The following is a 17,683-nucleotide window of genomic DNA, read 5'->3' as shown; positions in this document are numbered from 1 at the left end:
GTGTCAGACGTGGTTTGCACGGCTTAAAAGTGGTAATTTTGACTTGGAAGACGAAGAACGTTCCGGACCGCCAACAAAGTTTGAACATGAGCAACAAAAACTTGCAGATACACTTGAAGTAGCTTAGAAAACCATATCCGATCCGTTGAAAGCAATGGGAATGATCCGAAAGATAGGATATTGGGTGCCGTTTGAATTGAAGCCACGAGACGTTGAACGTCGTTTTTCACGTGCGAACAACTGCTCCAACGGCATGAAAGAATGGGGTTTTTTGTTTGCATCGAATCGTTACTGGCGATGAAAAGTGGGTCCATTACGACAATCCTAAACGTCGGGCAACGTGTGGATACACCGGCCATGCATCAACATCGACGGCCGCGCTGAATATTCATGGCCAGAAGGTTATGCTGTCTATTTGGTGGGACCAGCTGGGTGTTGTGTACTATGAGCTGCTAAAACCAAATAAAACCATTACGGGAGACCTCTACCGACGACAATTGATGCGTTTGAGCCGTGTACTGAAGGAAAACGGCCACAATACGAGCAAAGACACGATAAAGTTATTTTGCAGCACAACAATGCTCGGCCACATGTCGCCGATTAATTCCGCAAAGGGATCCGTGAATTGCCGGAAAGATGGGAAAAAGTTGTGACTAGCGATGGGAAATACTTTGAACATTAAATTTGTAACCATTTCAGCAGAATAAAGCATTAATTTTTGAGAAAAAAACAAAGAAACTAACCGCAGAGGCGATCTGGCGAAGTGGTAACATCCATACCTCTCACGCTAAAGGTAACGAGTTCAATTCTCCCTCTGACATTCTTCCAAAAATGGTAGTAAATGTGACGAACCAGCCAAAATGTGTTGAAAGTCACTATAATAGGAAAAAACCAAAAAAAAAAAAGAAACTAACCGGTACACCCAGGATTATGGTAGTAAATGTGACGAACCAGCCAAAATGTGTTGAAAGTCACTATAATAGGAAAAAAAAACAAAAAAAAAAGAAACTAACCGGTACACCCAGGATTTTTACGCGGATTTATCAATTAACACGTTTTTTTTACGAGGTACGTATCCCCCGTGTAAAAAAAACCTTGGTGTATTCCAATTAATTATTAATTGTAGTCGTTTTGTATTGTTTTCATGGCTTTGGACTAGAGGGCACTATTTTTTTTCATATTTTTCTTGCAAGCTGAGGATTTTTTACATAACATATCTCAATATCAGAGGCTTTTTCCGTTTTTGAGATATGATTTTTCAAAGTAAACCGATGGTTCGAAAAAAATTTTTCCCCTTTTTTGAAAACATAGAAGAAACATATTCTTCTTAGTCCGAAGTTATTCGCGTCGGGGAGAAAGACGTCGTGCACAAATTACGTAACGCTAAAAATCCGGATTTTGGACCCCCTCCCCCCTACGTTACGCAATTGCCTATCTCTAATACACAGAAAGTAACGCAACCTCGACCCACCTACTCCCCCCCCCCCCCTTATCGCGTTACGTAATTTGTGCACGACGCCAAATAAAGCCCTGATTCGATGTATTGAATGTGGCACACATTTCATCATAGTTAATCTCTCTTCTTTCTTTCATATTTTGTGCATCGAACTGTTGCGTGATCAAGAAGTGCTATTCTATTAATTTTGTATCATTCTTATATAAATGATACAAAACATTTACCTCCGAATTACATCGCTTCCACAAGAGAAATAACGACTGCTATCTGTACACTTTTTTTGGGTGCACCCGTGGCCGAGTGGTTAGCGTCTCACATTATCATGCCGGGTGTGCGGGTTCGATTCCCGTTCTGGCCGGAGGATTTTTCGTCAAAGAAATTTCCTCAGACTTGCACTGTGGTCACGCGTATTCTAGAGATTGCCCCTCGGAATACATTCAAGGCGTGTTATTTGGCTTAAGAAATCTCAACTAAGTATTAATGAATGACGCTAGTTAATGCATATGTTGAGACGGCAAAAGTTCCACAGGGAACGTTAACGCCATACAAGAAGAAGATCTGTACACTTTACAGTTGCTCAGATATGATCAAAAACTACTAACGTTACCAAGTAAAATGTACCGAGCTTTCGTAGGGATGTATATTGTATCTAACATTTGGGTTACGAAATTTTGGTAATATGCACTGAAAATTTGTACATTCTACCAATAGTAGTCGTAGCTAAAGATTTGGTAGCTCTAGTTACGAATGACTTCTTCTCGTGTACGATATCTGAAGTTTATGTTGTCTCCGAAGTTTCTACCATCGTTCAAAACGTGGTCGATTAGTGTTTTTATTTGTAGTTGTCATCTAGAAGTGTAACGATATTAGAGACTGTGCTGGAAGAAGTGGCTACAGTCTAAGAGACAGCGAAGACAACTTGTCGTAGGTTATTTTCATTGATTTTCGGATACGTGCTGAACCTTCCAATTATCGATCTGAGCTCTCCTTCTGTAGGCTGAACAGAGCGTTTAAATTATCGATGGTGCTTTTGGTGATTTTGTTCCGGGCAGTGATTATATTCGCGCTATAACTGCGTGTGGAATTCCTCGTTTTCGTAATAGGTGCTACGTAAATGTGTGCTTTTATAATGCACATGTTAAAGAAGTGGTCTCGTATCCTTAATCTATATCTATTATGTATTAGATTGGGCAAATAGTAATCTATTCTTTTCGGGTGAAATTCAAAACTATTTTCAATATGCTTCGGATTGTCTGCCATTGCCATTCTAGAGATAGCTACAGAATGTCTCTATCATAGAGGTCATTATTAGCGGAAAACCATAGCAATAAATTTTTACAATCTTCTCTTCCTCCCAATATCTTATCACTCTGGAAATTTTCCAATGCGAGAAAAAGGTTATAATCGTTTGGTGCCAGATCCGAACTATAGCTTCTTCTTCTTCAATGGCACTAACGTTCCTAGAGGAACTGCGCCGTCTCAACGTAGTATTACTTGCGTCATTTTTATTAGTACTTAGTTGAGATTTCTATGCCAAATAACACGACTTGAATGCATTCTGAGTGGCAAGCTCTAGAATACGCGTGATCACAGTGCAAGTCGGAGGAAATTTCTTTGACGAAAAATTCCCCCGACCAGAACGGGAATCGAACCCGAACACCCGGCATGTTAGTTATGACGCTAACCTCTCGGCCACGGGAGCACATCCGAACTATATGGTGGATGCATTTAAATATCCCAATCAAGCTCTCGGAATTGTGTAGCCTTGCGTTGTTCTGATGGAACACAACGCCTCTTCTGTTGGCTGATTCTGAACGTTTCTGGTCAATCGCTAGCTTGAAACGGTCCATTTGTTGACAGTAGAGATCATAATTTAGTGTATTGCACTGAGAAGAAATTTTTAGCACCATCGAAATTTTATAGCAAATTTCTGCCAGCGCTAAGATATTGCGGTCTTCAAATATAGTCAAAAGGATTCGTATACTCCCCGGAAAGTCGAGAGACCTGCAATTCCGTATCCCGAGTTTCCAATCTTTTGTCCTGGTCCTTGGTTTGGGGCCGATTGTGCTGTCTCGAATTTCTTATTGGTCTAATTTGTTATTCTTATATTTGCTTTGGAACTTATATTGTATAATACATAAGCTGCGATTCAGATTGGATGATTCAGATTCCACGGCTTTCCAGATGATACGAGACGAACACGTGTGACAGCGGATTGGAAACAACAAACGCAACGCAAGTGCAATTTTATAATCTGCAATTATGCCACTGCCGGCTTTCCACCCCGTGCACATAAAGTGTACGGGTTTCTGCAGCTTCTGGCCTTAATTAGGCGCGCGCGTATGCGCTTTCAATGCGTATGGTTATGATGATGAACGCAGTAATTACTCTGGAAGCGTAATTTGAATGTACCGCACGAGTGGGATGCGAAAATAAAAACAAAAATAATATTTCGAGGCTATCGCCGAAGCGAAAGCTCAATCGCGATCCTCGGGGCGCTGTCTTGGAAATTAATTTTAATTTCGCTCTCGGTGATTTATTTTCCACTATTGAAGTTATGTTATTGTTATTGTACCACGAACGATTAGTCGTATCATTGACTCAGTTTGCATTGTGTTATAACACTTTCAGATAAAAAATACAACATTCTCAATGCATCGTAATCAAAAGCTAGAAACGTTCTACGGCTACGTTTTGTACTTGGTAGTCGAGGATACAAGCGAACAGAGTTCATTTAACTTTCAATGCTGATCCATCGTTTTCTCCACATGCTGTATGTCATGAGTGCGCCACAAGTAGAGCAAAATTTTGCCAGCTCAAGGTATTTTTTTGCGTCAACTTCGCGGGTTTCCGAGTGGGTAACACAGGCTAAACATTTTCCGCATCGGCGATTTCGTACGATCTCGATGGATTAACCTCGGACTGCGAGCATGTTTCATAATGGGTCGAAAGCATTGCAAACGTTCACTACTGTGCAAAACGATCTCATTTTCATGAAAATGAGTTTCATTGTTGAATCGAAATTGAGGAACTATTTACAAAAGCATCAGTTAATCATAAAATTTATTTAATTTTTCTCGGATCGAATTTGGTTTTGATAGCATCCTTACGAAGAAATCAGCGAAATCTTGAAACACTGCGAAGCAGAAAACGAATCACAGCCAAAGCATCCCGAGCAGAAAAGTTTCGCTCAGGTGAGGCACATGGCAAAAAAAAAACGCCGTCGGAAAATCATCGAACCAGAAACAGTCGCCGTCACGATAGTTTGTGTGAAATCGCTTGTGATTCGCATCATCATGATGCAAAAGGGGACCTTTAGTGGTGTTATTGTTGTTGCTTTTCACTTTTTTCTCTATCGTGTTCATAAAGGTACTTCAAAGCCCGTTCTCCCCCTTGGTCAAATTATAATAAATACACAGGTGCATCGTCCGCGTGCGCAACCCGCTAAGCTAAGCGAACGGACGAACTTTTACACGAAGTTGGTTTTGAGAGAGCATACATTTCATACCTAGCACTCGTTCGTCGATTTGGTTGCTCATGCGAGGAGCGGTTAAGCGTATGTTTGTGTGGATGAAGGGAATGATGAGCGAAAACATACCTGTGTACAGATAAGTCAGTCCGCAAAAAAAAAAAACCATTGTGATATCCTCCTACAAGGAATGTTTCTGGCTTAAGTATAAAATCCAAAGTCTTGAACACGGTATTGATTCCATAGTCTTAAAGTCTTTCGTGGGTATTCACTACTTCTGGAAGGTAAGAGATTGTAGTTATTACCTCTAAATATTTACGACATCTAAAACGTGTTAGATCGAGAACTCTTTGTAGTCACAGCTATCGCCTCTACAATCAGTACCTGTACAAACGCTCACGACATACAAAAAACATCCTGTTGAAATGTTTCGGATCGGAATGTCGCTTGTTACCTTTCTGAAAATTCCCACTACAAGAGTGCATTCAGTTCAATCGCCTCCTCTAAATAAGCTGAAGCTGCGTGTAGGAACACTACTAATAATGTTTTGGAGTTGTTATCAACCGCCAACAGGTCAAATGAGCTATTCCTAATAAATTTAGTACATCGACTAGTCTGGATTAATTTCCTACCTCCATTTGGAAATGTTGTTTCAGCACCCTGATTTGTCTGTTTACGCTACTTTTAAATATGTCCATTCGTGAAGGTGAATTTCCTTTCAGTTTGAAATTGTCCTTTAGCCAAGAAAACAAAAAGAAGTTCGCTGGGGTCTCTTCGGGATTGTATGGCGGCTAAGAAGCCATTCTATCCATGGCTTCCGATTATCTGGTCGAATGCGGTTTAGTCTTCGAAGTACTGGTATAAAAACTTAAGCTTTGACAGTCTGGCCAGAGAGTGCAAACTCGTAGCACACAATTCCCTTAGCATCAAAGAACATAATGGCCATGAGCTTCACCAGGGACTTGACCATTGGAGTCTTCTTTGGGCGTAGCGACACCGACGTGTGCCATTCTGCACTCTGCAGGTTCGTTTCGGGGTCGTACTAGAAGGTCCAAATCTTATCTACAGTTGTGACATTGTCTAACAAATTTGGATCATTCTCGCACAATTGTTTCAGTTACACACACACTTCCACACGATAGAGTTTTCAAGCGTCTGTCAAAGGTCTGGGCAAAAGTTCTGCACAAATCTTTGAATGGCTAAATCTTCCGAAACTATTTCGTGCACAATGGTTTTAGGCAAGTTTACATGGTTAGCGATTAAACTAAAACTTAATCGATGGTATGTGTTGAGAATTTGCCGCACACTGGCTGGATTGTCCTCTGTCTGTGAAGTCGATGGATGTCCTAAACGCATTTCGTCGATAAGTTCTTACCGCCCCTCCCAGAACAACTTATGCAACATTTTTATTCGAGAATATGAAAGCAAGGCATCCCCGAAGACTGTATGGAGTAAATCCGATGGTTCTCCTAGTGTTTTTTTTTAGTTTCATACTGAACAAACAATGGTTTTTTCCATCGTTACTTCGACAGGGTCGCAAATAAGGGTTTACAAAAAACGACGTTCGTACTCTCCAAGAGGGGGGCAACTGGCAAGGGTATCGCTGGAAAGCTGAGGGTATCCTTCCCAACCACCAACCGCCGCACTGCTTTCTATGTTCACGTCACGAAAATGATGCTTATCACTTCCCAGATAAACCAGGAATAATGGTCCCATGGGCGAGTAGTTGCCTTCTCACATATCATGTCGGGAGTTTCGGGTTCAATACCAGGATTAACCCGGAAAATCCTTTAACAATTTTAATCATAAACCTTAGTTAAGTTAAGGTCACCTTGCCACCCAAAATACAGTCAGGGCGTGTTATTTGATATCGAAATTTAAAGCAAGTACTAATAAAAAAACGAATTCAATATTACGTCGAAACGGAGAAGTTCACTCAGGAATATATTTTAGTATCTTGATATACTATGATATAGTATCTATGATATACTTTCTATCGTTTGACCCTGTTGAAGGTATTCTTTACATTTGTTTTCTGCTTGATTTGTATTTTCATTGTGAATGTCTTGTAGATGAAAGTTTTTGGAAAGATTTGAGGTATTTATGGCCTTTCGAGTAAACCATCCACCAACTTGAAAAGGCTTGTACTAAAATAATAAAAACTATAGGGGGTTGTGTCCAGGAAATTACTGCATTGTTGACGTAGGATTACGAAATTTATTCATTTAGTTCGCTTGTTTATCACTTTGGATACTATTATAGAATGCTCCGAAATTTTATAAACATCACTTTAGTAGAATGTTTTGGTGGGCCAAAATAATATATTTTCGCTATCAATTATTAATATATTTCTTAATGATTCTTTCAAAAATAAAAAAAAACTGAATGCAAAAAACTAGAAGTAATATTACCGCAAGGTGGACGTAGAGCTAACGTTGGCTTAGCAATCAATAAGTAAAAAGCATATAACTCTTTTACATTTCATCTTTCGAATAAAGAAGGAATCGATTCCTCCTCGGAAACACCCAGTGAAAATAATACCCCCTCACCAAGCCCCGACAATCGGAACCATCGTTGATCAGGAGCAAAATTATTAACACTTGAGAAGGAATGGAGTCCTTCTCGGAATTACACAGCAAAAATAATACCCCCATTTCAACAAATGGAAACGACGATCGATTGCGGCATTCTTAAACAAATAATTGTATAACGCTGCTTTCTCCATCCATTCCTTCTTCAAGTGTTTATATTTCTGCTTCGGATCAACGAAATGGTATGATAATCATCTCATCTCATAAAATGTCCAAGAGGTATATGATTGCTACTTATTGACTCGAAATTTTTTTTCAGAAATTTAAAAATAGCTTTGAAAAAAGGTTATTGAAATCCCCCGAATACGTATATATATGCTGGCGTCCACTCGGAAACCATTTCGTGCAAAAGAAGAAATCACAATTGTTGAAAGCAGCGTTGTAAAATTATTTGTTTACGAATGCCACAATCGATGGGACGACGAAGACGGACGGGAGCTTGACGTAGAACTGTGATTATTAGGAACAATTGTTTTTGAATTTGAATACTCCAAATGGATGCCACGAAAAGGTCCGTTTGCTACATAAACTGAATATTATTTAAAGAGTTGTAAGAACTGAACTGATGTAAATAATCTGGAATTAAAAAATTATAGAATTATAGAAATATATCAAAAACTCCGTTGCCTCGTCAATATTATCCTTGTCCGGATTTGCTACATAAGAAAAGCCACTGGAAAAATCCACATGGAATCAGTAGCCAACTGAATGTAAAACACAATTTTCTACATCAAAAGGTGGAATATACAATGAACAACTCTGTTCATGGTCACCTCTTTTTCCTGCAGATGAAATTGAGCTTCATTCACTTCCTTAAGTTAAGGGTGTCTCAAATCAAAGAGCACTACGGAAAAAAACGCTGTAGAAAGTTACCTAGTTGATCGATCCTTTTCAAACTTTCAGACAATAAAATATAACCCATTAGGCGTCGTGAACAAATTACGTAACGCTAAAAATGCGATTTTTGGACCGTCGATCGCTAGATTATTGCATACATCAGCTAATGATTCCCCTGCATACTTAAAATGTTTCGTTTCCGGTTGAGATCCCTCATAATCTTGAAGAAGTATTAAACCTACAAACTCCCAGGAGGAGGAGCCATCAGACATTCAACAATTGAAAGCACTGCGTCCTGGCGCATTTGTAGTAATGCGTGTTGAATCAAGATTCAATTGATTAAAATGGTAAATCGAAAACATCTATGACCTTTTTAAAACGGGTTCTCGTCTGGTCCCCCATCCACATTAATTATGATTACTGGCTTGATTATTCCTTGAAGCTGAATAATCTCGAATTCAGGCAGGCTCACCCTTTAAAAATCGATCCCATGAGAAACTGCATTCAAAGAACAGCGCCTTCCTGAACGAACTCCAACGCGCATTGAACCACTGTATTAAACGGCTTCAGCATGATAAAGGTGCCCTAGCATCCTAGCCCAAGAAATTATTGATTCTACGATGTTGATGGCATCCACGTAATGCCAGGAACATCGCTTTATTGAGGTGCAATGGAAATTTATTCAGTTACCAGGGGATGTTTGTTCACATTGGGCGACGTAAATACCATCATTATAATATATTTTAGGTACACACAAGAAATGATAGTGGTAGTAATGAATTAAAAGGTAACATAATAAGGCTAAACTGGAGAATTGTCAACGCTTTAGAAGGGCACATAAAGTTACTATATGCTTAGGATATGAAAAGGACAGGAATTTTCCATTCTAAACAAATTGGGTATGCTTTAATTTAAATTTCTTTAGTTATTCAACCATTCAATAGTTCAGCAGATAGTCCTAAAAGCTATTGTTTTGTTCTCGCCCAGTTCAGTAACTACTATTTCTACATCTTCAACATCTACGTAGATATCTTCAGATGCTTTTCTAAATCTCCAAAGTTTGGTCCTGGAACATCAGATTTGATGAATTATTCTTGGCATACGAGAGCGGTCCGATAAGTACTTAGCCTCATCGCCCGATGGTGTCAGTATCGCAAGAGAGATTACTTATCGCGTAGTACATTCTCGTAGACGGCTATTGTCAAAATTTCACCCGAATCGGACTCATAGTTTTGTTTTGACCGTGTGTGGAAGTGGGCGTGTCCGCGGATTTTTGAAAAATGGAAAAAATGGAAATTTCGCGGTCGCCACGGCCAAATTCGTCGAACTGCTACGAACTGCTGCCCCATTCACCATATTCTCCAGATTTGGCCCCATGCGACTGTTTTTTATTTCCAAACTTGAAAAAGTCACCCGCCGGGCAGACATTTGAGTCGAATGAGCCGCCACGGAGGCCTACTTTGCAGACATCGAGAAAACGTATTTTTCAGATGGATTAAAAAAGTTGGAGCATCGTTGGGTCACGTGTATCGAGCTAAATGGAGACTATGTTGAAAAATAAATCGCTACTTTTGCAATTTTTTTTTTTTATGGGTTAAGTACTTATCGGACTGCCCTCGTATATTACTCAAGAAAGTAAGATAAAGTATTATGGTATCCGAATCAATCTGAGTGAATTCAGGTGTTTCAGTTTTTTTTTTTTTTTTTTTTATCTGTATTATAGTGACTTTCAACTCATTTGGCTGGTTCGTTACTTTTACTTCCATTTTTGGAAGAATGTCGGGAGTGAGAATTGAACTCGTAACCTTTAGCGTGAGAGGCATGGATGTTACCACTACGCCAGATCGCCTCCACTAAAGAGGTGTTTCAGTTTGTTTGGTTCAATTCAACAATCAATAGCAAAACGTAGTTGAATGAAAAACCGTAAAATATCTTCAGATTTACATTCAGAATTTACATTATCTCTGCTTTAGTAAGAAAAAGATTAACGATGTTATTTATTTGTTATATCACTGTATGAATAAAATAGGTATGATGGAAATACATATTATTAACCCTAAGCCATTACTGCAACGTTATTAAAAAAAATCTGTAAATTCTGTATGAAACCAAAAAAAATGTAATCTGTATCTTCAGATTCTTGGTTTGCAAAAGTGTAAAAATCTGTAGATATACAGATTATTATGTAGATATGATAACCCTGTTCGAGATGCATCCATCGGTGCTTGCTTACTGGCTACTGTTAAAGCTTTATCATTTTGGCTCAGGAAACACACCTCATTCGGTCCCAGAATCGAAGCTAGCTGCTCAAGCATATAGGGACCCGTGAATTTATTTAGGAATAAAAATAGAATTTTGTCACGTAACGATCACCACCGTAATTTGTTACGTTACGTAATTTGTGCACGACGCCTTAGTAAGCTTCGTACACCCAAAATAGCGTTGGCAGAAAACATTTCATCTTTGGCAGAAAAGAAATGCGCAAATAATGAGCTGTTTGAAAGCATAAAAAAAGGTTTGTATGTAATGAAGTTGGAAAGTGTTTTCCAAGAGGATAAAGAAGAACATGGATGAGAATACATCTTTCTCTGTCTGGGCCGTGTATTTGACAAACTATACGAAAAGCTTTCATATGCTTTCATTTAAATGTGTGTCCTGTTTCGCTCGCTCATATTGGCTCTAGCATTTATATTATACAAATGATATATATGTATTGGGGAGTAGAACATTCTCTGTTATTTTTTAGCTCATTTAATGTAATAAATCGGGATGCCATAACATGTGCTAAAAATTAACTTTGGGTGTACGTATGCATTCGCGACGTTGCTTTTCGGGTGACGCCTTTTTGTTCAATTTTCGAAAACATGACAGCGATAAAAATTCAGTGTAAATAATACACTCTAAACTACTTCTACCCAAATTTTCAAGAGAAAATACCCAATGGGTAGTTTTCTACAGCGTTTTTTCCGTGATGCAATTTGATGTGGGACACCCTTTACTACACACCAGAAATGCACAAAACAGATGAAATAAAAACGTGTGGTATCTTTACTGTTCATATGTTCAGTAGAGTCGCAAAGAAATTTTGAAGCTTCAGCAATGCCATTAAAGCTATCTGTATATGGTGTATGCCGAGTGGTGAAGTATTTGTCAGTGTCCTCTACAGTCAGACATTTTTTTATTGGATTTTTTTTCGAATCATTCTGCACCCCAAAAATCGGTTTTCCCGGTTTACACCTATCGGACCCTCCCTCCCTTTTTCGACGCCACTGTCTATAGAGTTACTATAAAACTCACTTACACGTATAATCACCGCGGACCATTCACTCGCGGAAAATCAGAGTTCTACTGTACTTTATAAATTAGGTTGGTGAAAAAGTAATCAATTATTTTCGGGTGAAATTCAAAACTTTTTTTAATATACTTCAAGGCAAATTGTCCGATTTGGGTCAAATATGTACCGTTTTCTTGTAAAATTTATTGCCATTCTAAAGGTAGCTTCAAAATGTCTCTTACATTGAAGTCTGAGTCCTTAATGGCGAAAAACTTCAGCAATAGATTTTTACGATCTTCTCTTGATCCTAATTTCTCATCACTCTAGAAATTTTGCAATGCGAGAAAAATGTGATAATCGCTTGGGGCCTGGTTCGGACTATATGGTGGATGCATTCAAACATCCCAATCAAGCTCTCGGAATGGTGTGGACTTGCGTTGTCCTGATGGAACACAACGCCTCTTCTGTTAGCCATTTCTGGACGTTTCTGGCAACCTTCAAATGGTCCATTTGTTGATAGTAGAGATCTGAATTTAGTGTATTGCACTAAAAAAATTTAGAAAAAAAAATTGAAAAAAAATTTAAAAAAAACTTTAAAAAAAATTTAAAAATAAATTGAATTGCACGTATTTTACTGTTGCAGTGTCGGCACCATGAACTCCATTCACAATTTCAGCGGCCTTTCTTGGATTTTCGTCTTTATAAAAGAAAAAGTGTAAAATGTACCGATTTTTCTCTTTGTTGTTGTCCATTGTTAACACCCTGTAACTCACAACTGAATGGAACAAACAAAAAACCACAAAAAAAAATTTAGTGGGGAACGTCATCTTTGCAGCGAGGTTAAGCTTGAAATTGTATGATCAAAATTACGCGAGATATTGATCACTACCGAGAAAATAATGGATAATTTTTTCCCCAACCTAATATAAAGTAAGGGGCTTAGAATGAAAGGGGTGTAAGTGATTTGATCGATTTCTCTACATCGACTCTCTCTTCTGGTCATAACTTAGCTGCAAATACATTCCCAGTTGTATTTGACAATGTGGAAGAGAGGTCAGAACCTCATCTATCGGATTCTATAGCGAACTTAAATTGGAACTTTTGGAGCAGTTGTAGCGTTGCCTGAACGGTCTTGGCTTTCTTTCATACAACTAAAACTCGACCAATCGTTTTAGTGTGCAACTGTCGACCCTCTTATTTTTCCGAAATTAATTCTACAAACTAATTCTTCTACCTTCGAATTTCTGGGGAGGCGCTTGGAGTTACCCCGCTATATCTGCCGATAAATAATTATGCGCCGAGTAATCAAAAAATGTCCCGTGTGTGTTGAATTGCCACGAACCGAGTGGAAACTTGAGATTTGTATCACTCGCACAAAAATAACAAAATTGATGTACGTAATAAAAAATGTAGACTCGGTGACAACATAATGTAATTAGAGAAGTGTTCGATTTTCGACAAGGGTGATGCACTTTTGGATCTTGACGACAAAGCGCAAGTGTGCTTCAATGAAATATGGAAAAATGGAGCGAAGCATTCTCCAAGCGTCTCTATAATGATGTCTGAAGCGATTAGGGCCGCTTCATCCCCCCTTACTTGTACAGCTTGAAATAATCTTGAAGAGATTATTGCAAGCATATTATACAATAATGTAATAATTAGATAAATGTATTTGATTTTTGATTTTTACTTTTCAGTCATAGGAACTTAAATGATTTTTTTTTCGGTTGTAATTAAAATAAAACATACTCCCTCAACTCTGTAATTCCCCAATTCTAAATGGAAACAAAAATGGTCATATCTCCTTAAAGCTTTCCCGAAAGTCTTATCGATCATTGTTGATGAGCTTGTACAGCTTCATTTAAAAATTTCTTGGTGCAATATGTTTATTTTCATCATTCTTGCTGAATATATCTCCCTCTCATTAATTCTTTAATCTTTAATCTTTCATATTCTTTTAATCTTTAATCTTTCATCTTCTTCAATATTTAGTTTTCTTCATTTCAATCTTTATTGTTGGAGGTAAATTCATCTCCCATGATTCTTCTTCGCTTTTATAGCACCACTTTGTTTACATTTTTATTCTCGATAATCCCACATTTCAGTTACTCATGAACTGTTAAGTAAGTATTGGGGCATACATGTCCTTACAGGAATTCATTCCTGATTTTCCAGCCCTTCGGTACATTCAAAAGCTATTATTGCGATTGATGGACACATTCTTGTTATAAATTGGCTGTAGACAAATATGCCTCAACATTTTACATTTTGTTAAAATCCCACTTCAAAGTGTGTATGTAAAGTTTAGAATCACACCTATTCAAATTATCGATAAGTACATTTCCCCATTTTTCCCTGTCCATACAATTAAAGTACGGGAGATATGATTGTGTCTTTCTAAACAGAATAAGCAGTCTTCCCAGAATTGACGGAATATTGTTAAATAATAATTATCCCTTCTTTGATTCATATTTTGATGCCGGGTTTAAATTTCTCTGCTAAATTAATTCAGTCTGTGAATCACATTCTTGAAGCATGAGAAGAATTAGATCGTACTACTTTCTTCTAGGTGCATAATTTCCTTTCATACACATTTTATCGCCCTTATTCTAAAAATCTCCTAATTTATTTAAAAGATGATTATCCTTCCAACAGTCGATTTGAATTGATTAGGAAAAGGCTTTTCGGCTTCACTTTTTTTTAAATTTGGTTGTTTTGAGAGGAAGAAAAAATAAATGGTCATATTCATTTTCTCACTGCTGTCCTAATTTGTTACAATGAAATAGAGTTTACAGTCGCCAACAACTTTTTTTTGTTTATAGTAGTCTAGCTTTCATATAAATTTTTCATATATTACATCTGTTTTTTTACGCTTTGAACCAACAATTTACAAGGTTTAAATCGGTCTTACATTATTTGTTTTACATAATTTACTAGAATTCTTTATCTGGTTTCCACACATGGTTGCTATTCTATTTATTTTAGTGTTGGATTCTCAGTACATAATAAAAGATCATGAAACGCGGAATCCGATTTAGATACTTCATGTTAACTTTGAATATTTTCCAAATATGACAATCGTCTAAATATTGACACAAAAATAACTGCCTCGCATCTAATACGATTATTTCCCTTGATGAATTAATTGGATTTTAATTTTATTTTGATAATATTTTTAACTTTAATGCTTTATGGGAAAGTTGATGGAATATCATATAGCTCCTATGTCTAGTATTACCGAAATTAGTGCTCCTCTAGATTGTCACCTTGTTAGATCCGTATCGCAGTGAGATTACTGTCTGTCCGACTCACATTTGCTCCTCCGAGAACTGACGTTTGTTCCTGTCTTCCTCCTTTGACCAACGGATAGTTTACCACATTTGATCCGATGTAGATAGACATCTCGGGACCACAGTCCAGCGAAAACATGAATCGTGAATCAAACTTCTCAGCAGACAACGATGGCTCAACCAAATGAGCTTCTTCATCGGTTGTCTTCCGGGAATCACTGAGAAACAACTCGTCGAGCCCATGAAAATCCGGATAAATGTAACGTATCAGCTGTTCCAGCGGCATGGTTTCCATCTCACTGATAGCGAATACGCCTTCACCCAAACTTGCTTTTATTGTTTTCATTCCGCCTCCACATAGTATCACAAAAAATTGCATTTAAACACTATTCCAACCGCACTGCATACTGAAGCAGACATGATTCTGATAAACCGCAGCGCATATCACATTTGGGAAAAATCTTCGTATATCCAAATACTTGTGTGGCAAATTTCCCACCGTGTGCCAACATGGGCCACTAACAGTAACTCTTGATATGCATTTCCATCCACGCACAATATAGCACAAAATTCCTTCCCTTATCGCAGCGATGAAACACAACTAAAACTCAGCCACGGTGGCCCGTGGGGAAAAAAGTTTAAACACGCCGATGGATGGGCTGCTGTCCCCACTTGGATAGCATCCCACCGCTGTCACCACTTGTAGCGTTGCCGGGTTTAAATGAGTTATTTGAGTTATTAACTAAAGAAAAAGTTGATGAAGAGAAATCGATCAAGTCACTTACACCCCTTTCATTCTAAGGCCCTCAAGTCTAATTGATTTTGTAGAATATGTTCTTAGATACCATTCACAGTTTTTGTTCATTGTTTTCGGAAAATACGTGTTTGAAGCAAAGTCTAGAATGGTCAATTCACTTGTGAAAAAAACATAATCTCTTCCACTGAAGACATGTTTGATGTTTTACTTAAATTGATGAGGATTATGTAATTATTTGAGCACTGAATTTTCTTTCCATACAATATTTCCATTAATTTCAATATTTTTCCTCTGATAACTAAGCACCATGAGTCACCGTTCTGTGGACACAGCGTAAAGTAACTTGAGTCGATGGTGTCGTTGTATTTTTTGTTCTCTTTGCAAGCCCACGGAGCACCGAGGAGCCGAGCCCTGCGATGACTCGGAGACACGCAAAAAAAAAAACCTCGATCCGAGAGGTAAGTGTATGTGCAAGTGAGCATTTCGCATCGTGGTGGAACATGTTGGCGAATTTGACGACCCGAGGAGAGCGTTCGCAATGGCCACTAGTATGGAGCTGAGATGGAACATGGTGGTGTATTGCAACCAATAGTCAAAACAGTTCGACATCCGGCCAGTCAGTAGTGTTTGATCGTTCAAGTAGTGTAGACGTGCTGTATCAACCCAACAACCCAACGAATAAACCTTTCCCCCCATAGAACTACACACACACTCACACGTTCAAAACCGCCAACAGTGGCTCCAGAAGCATCGCGAGAACAACGCTGTGCGCTTTCCGAGAATCGCAGGTGATCGCGACTCGGTTGGAAATTGCCAGTCACTTGTTATATAAGTTGATTATGATAGTTGCGAACATCGAGCGAAGTGTGTTTTGATGGTTGTTATTGTTGATGGATTGTATGGCTAGGCTACGAACGAACAGATTCGCTAGAGATGAAACTTTTCCCTGCGACTAGCAGCCGGTGAAAATGTGAATGGCTAGTGTTAGGATAGGACGATTAAATAAAAGCGAACATCACATGTAACAGCCGTCTCGCGATCGCTATCAGGAACGCTTCCTTTGTCCCTTTCAGTTGAAAATCTGTTCGGAATTTAATCCCTGTCTCGCAACAAATCGTAGTTTAGCTCCCCGATCTTTATATACTACAATTATTTTTGTTATTTCGCTCCAACCTTGAATTCGAACCAGACGGTTCGAAAGTTCAACCTTTTTGTACCTCGCGGACCGCGAGCGATCGTGAGCCGTGTGTAACGTGTGAGTGTGTAACGCAAGAAGGTCAGTGCTGAGGGAAGCAAACAAAAAACCGCAACAAAAACAGTCTGAAATCACCATAAAGTACAAAGTGACTGCTATTCATACTATACAGCGCAGCAACAGCAGCACCAGCGCCAGAACAACATAATGTAACATGCAACTCTTAAATGATGAAAGTGTTTAATTAGCGGGTGGGTGGCTCAACCGATCAACAGAGGTGGATCAGGTTTACGAGAGAAGACACGGATGAATCACGATGTTGGTGATGAAGACGACGTCATCGTGAGTGTCGACGACAGCACGCGATCACCGATGAGGCAGGTAATATCCATTTTTTGTCAAACATATTAAGCATTTTGGTCGGGTGTGGGAAGATTGTAAAATTAATTTAATTCGTGTCGTTCGATTGATTTCTACTGTTAGGTAGTCAATTCCCGCTATAATATACAAACAAACCTCGAGCAAATAATAAAAAAGCAATCTCATCAAATGGTCATAAAATGAGTAGAAAAAAATGTATTCTATTGAAAATTAGCACTGGTGTGTTTTGATTATTTTAGAGGAGCGGGAATCTCTCGTCTTGAAATGGATGTTGAATCGTGTCGTATATTATGTCAGTCTGAATTCGTATATTGTTGTTATTTGCCTAGTCAATAATGAATCATGTAATGAGCACGTTCAGAAAGAGCTGTCATCATATGAATGAAATGCTGGACAAATGTTTGATAGCAGTATTATTTTATCATTAAAGTAC

The sequence above is a fragment of the Toxorhynchites rutilus genome, chromosome 3 (genome assembly GCF_029784135.1).
Source record: "Toxorhynchites rutilus septentrionalis strain SRP chromosome 3, ASM2978413v1, whole genome shotgun sequence".
Lineage (NCBI taxonomy): Eukaryota > Metazoa > Arthropoda > Insecta > Diptera > Culicidae > Toxorhynchites > Toxorhynchites rutilus.
The sequence above is the reverse complement of the archived record's forward strand: the minus strand, read 5'-3'. Positions refer to the sequence as shown.